Raw genomic sequence first — 3618 nt, forward strand, 5'->3', positions numbered from 1 at the left:
GGTTGGTGAAAGGGCTGGAGGGAGGCAGCATGTCTGGCCTTGCAGTAATAGGCCTTGGGTTACTGCTGGTAATCCTGTCTTCCTCTCGTGGGATTAGAGGAGGTCAGAACATGTGGCTTCCTTGCTGTTTTTGCATCAATGAAATACACAAAGTATCAAAATGGAAAAATGTTCTCACTTAATGTAGTGAAAAAAAGCATAACCACCACACTAACAAATTATGTTAAGCATTTCTGTGGGTTAGCCACTGTACTAGGAGCTCTGGTAGCATGGTGCCTAAGGCACTTGACTGCTAACCAGAAGGCTGGTGGTTCAAACCCACCAGCCACTCCTCAGAAGGAAGGTTGGGCAATCCTATTTCTGTAGTGATACTGCCTCGGAAACCAAAGGAGGGGTTGCAATGAGTTGGGGCCGACTCGACGGCACATAACAACAACACAAACAACACAGCCACTGTATTACTGAATATTTTACATGTATCATCACATCTATTTCTTAAAACATTCTGTAAGAACTATCATCTCCCTTGTATAGATCATCCCATTATAAAACAAATGCAAAGAGAAATAATGCCCTCAATTAAATAACGCACAGCCAGACTCTAGAAAGAGTATTTTAACCACATGATGATTACAACTTGGTGTATTACAACTGTAAAAAGTACACAAACATTCTGGAAGTGTATATGGCTGTTATTCCTTATAAAATACTCTGTTAAAATGTTGCTTTGAGTCCAAAAATATTAAACTTAAAAAAAAATTTACACTCTTCAAGCATCTTTCACACTGGGGCACAAATGACAGCTTCTGGTATATTAAACCACCACGTGTCTGTCAGTCTATCGGACTGTGGTGCCTTGTGCGTTGCTGTGATACTGAAAGCTATACACCAGTATTTCAAATATTAGCAGGGTCACCTACGGTAGATAGGCTTTAGCATAGCTTCCAAACTGGATCTCATGATCTACTGGTGAAAAAATATTGGTCAGTGAAAACCTTATGAATAGCAGCACAACACTGTTTGATATGTTGAAAGACAAAGCCCTCAGGTTGGAAGGCACTCAAAATATGAATGGGGAAAGCTGCCTCTTAAAAACAGAGGGGACTCCAATGATGTGGGTGGAGTAAAGCTTTCGGAACCTTCATATACTGGTGGGCCATGACTCAAAATTGAGAAGAAACAGTTGCAAACATCTATTAATAATCAGAATGTTAAGAAATGGAATGCCTGAAGATAGATATCCTAGGCATTGATGAGCTGAAACAGACTGATATCAGCCATTCTGAATATAGTCTTCTTTACTGGGAATGACAAATGAAAAGGAATGAATCACCTTCATTATCAACAAGAACATTTCAAGATCTATCCTGAAATACAATACTGTCAATGATAGGATAGCATCCATACTTTTACAAGGAAGATCAGTCTGTACGACTATTACTCAGATTTACACACCAACCACTAATAACAAAAAAGAAATTAAAGATCTTTACCAACTTCTACAGCCTAAAATTGATCAAATATGAAAACAAGATGCACTGATAATTACTGATTAGAATGTGAAACTTGGAAACAAAGGAGAGGCATCAGTAATTGGAATATATGGCTTTAGTAATAGGGCACAAGAGATCACATGACAGAATTTTGCAAAACCAATGACTATTCATTGCAGATACCCTTTTTTCAACAAGATAAACGGTGACCATACATTTGGCCAGAATACACAGGGACCAAATTGACTATATGTGTGGAACGAGACAATGGAGAAGCTCAATATTATGAGTCAAAACAAGGCCAAGGGACAACTGCAGAAGAGACCATTTATTACTCATATGCAAGTTCAAGTTGAAGCTGAAGAAAATTAAAACAAGTCCATGATAGCCAAAATACGACCTTGAGTATATCCCATCAGAACTTAGCGACCATGCATTTGAACACCAATGACGGAAGACCAGCTAAGCTGTGGAATGACATCAGGAATATTATACATGAAGAAAGCAAAAATCATTAAAAACAGGAGAGAAAGGAAAGATCTAAATGGATGTCAGAAGTGACTCTGTAGTTGAACCTGCGGGCTTGGGACTATAGTCACAGGGGACATCAAGCTCAACTGGCATAACATACTATACAAAACATTGTTCCACCTCCTACTTTGGTGACTAGCGACTGGGATCTTAAAAGCTAGCAAGCCGCCATCTAGGTGCAACGATGAGTCTCTCCTCGTCCAGAGCAAAGAAGAATGAAGAAAACCAAAATTCATGGAAACAATTAGTCCTAGTGATTGGTACACCATCCGACCTGCAGCCTATACAACTATGAGACCAGAAGAACTAGATGGTGCCCAGCTACCACGGTCATCTACTTGGAAGGGGATCTATGTAGGAGATCCTTGATAGAGAGGGAGAACAATGTGGAACAAAACTCAAAATCATTTGGAGGAAAAAAAAAGGGGAGGGGAACCAGGTTTGCTGGTCCGATAGAGCCTGGTGGAACCACTGAGACTATGGCCCCTAGCGGCCCTTCAGGTCTGGAATTGAACCCACACTTGTGGTTTCCAGCCAAACAAAATACAGGCATATGAGTTGAACATTTACCTCAAGCAGATACACTCCTTGGAGAGAACAATCATGGGACAAAGAAGGGCTGCTTATGCACAGGGAGACAGCTCAGGGGGCAGGAGTGTATGAAGGGATGGACACTGGGAAGAGGTAACTATGGGGAGGAAGTGGGAGGGGAGCTGTTGCATTGTTGTAAACTGTGGTCAATGGCATGAGACAAAGTATATGTGAACTGCTGTATGGAAAGTGAATTTGCTCTGTAAATCGTCACCCAAATCACAATAAAAATAAATAATAAAAAAAGAAGTGACTCTGAAACTTGCTCTTAAACGGACAGGAGCTAAAGCAAACAGAAGAAATGAAGAGCTGAACAGAAGATTTCAAAAGGCAACTCAAGAAGACAAAGTATTACCAAGAAATGTACAAAGACCTGGAGTTTCTCAAGCTGGAAATACTGAAGAAAAATTCAAGTCTCCAGTTGCAATATTGAAGGATTCTACAGGCAAAATACTGAATGACACAGGAATCATCAAAAGAAGACAGAAGGAAATACAAAGATTCATTGTACCAAAAAGAATTGGTCAACGTTCAATCATTTCAGAAGACAGCATATGATCAAGAACCAATGTCACTGAAGGAAGAAGTTCAAGCTGCACTAAAAGCAATGGTGAAAAAACAAGGCTCCAGAAAATGACGGAATACCAATTGAGACATTTCAACACATGAATACAACTCTGGAAGCACTCACTATCTATGTCGAAAAATCTGAGACACAGCTATCCAGCCAACTAACTCAAAGAGATCTGTATCTGTCCCTAATCCAAAGAAAAGTGATGCAATGAAATGTGGAAATTATCAAACAATATCATTAACATTACATGCAAAATTTTGCCAAAAATAATTTAAAAATGGTTGCAGCAGTACATCAACAGGGAACTGTCAGAAATTCTAACTGGATTCAGAAGAGGACATGGAACAAGGGATATCATTGCTGACATCAGGTGGATCCTGGCTGAAACCAGAGAATACCAGAAATATGTTTACCTGTGTTCTATTGACT

The sequence above is a fragment of the Orycteropus afer genome, unplaced genomic scaffold, assembly GCF_000298275.1.
Source record: "Orycteropus afer afer isolate SDZICR_OR568_19922 unplaced genomic scaffold, OryAfe1.0 scaffold00045, whole genome shotgun sequence".
Taxonomy (NCBI): Eukaryota; Metazoa; Chordata; class Mammalia; order Tubulidentata; family Orycteropodidae; genus Orycteropus; species Orycteropus afer.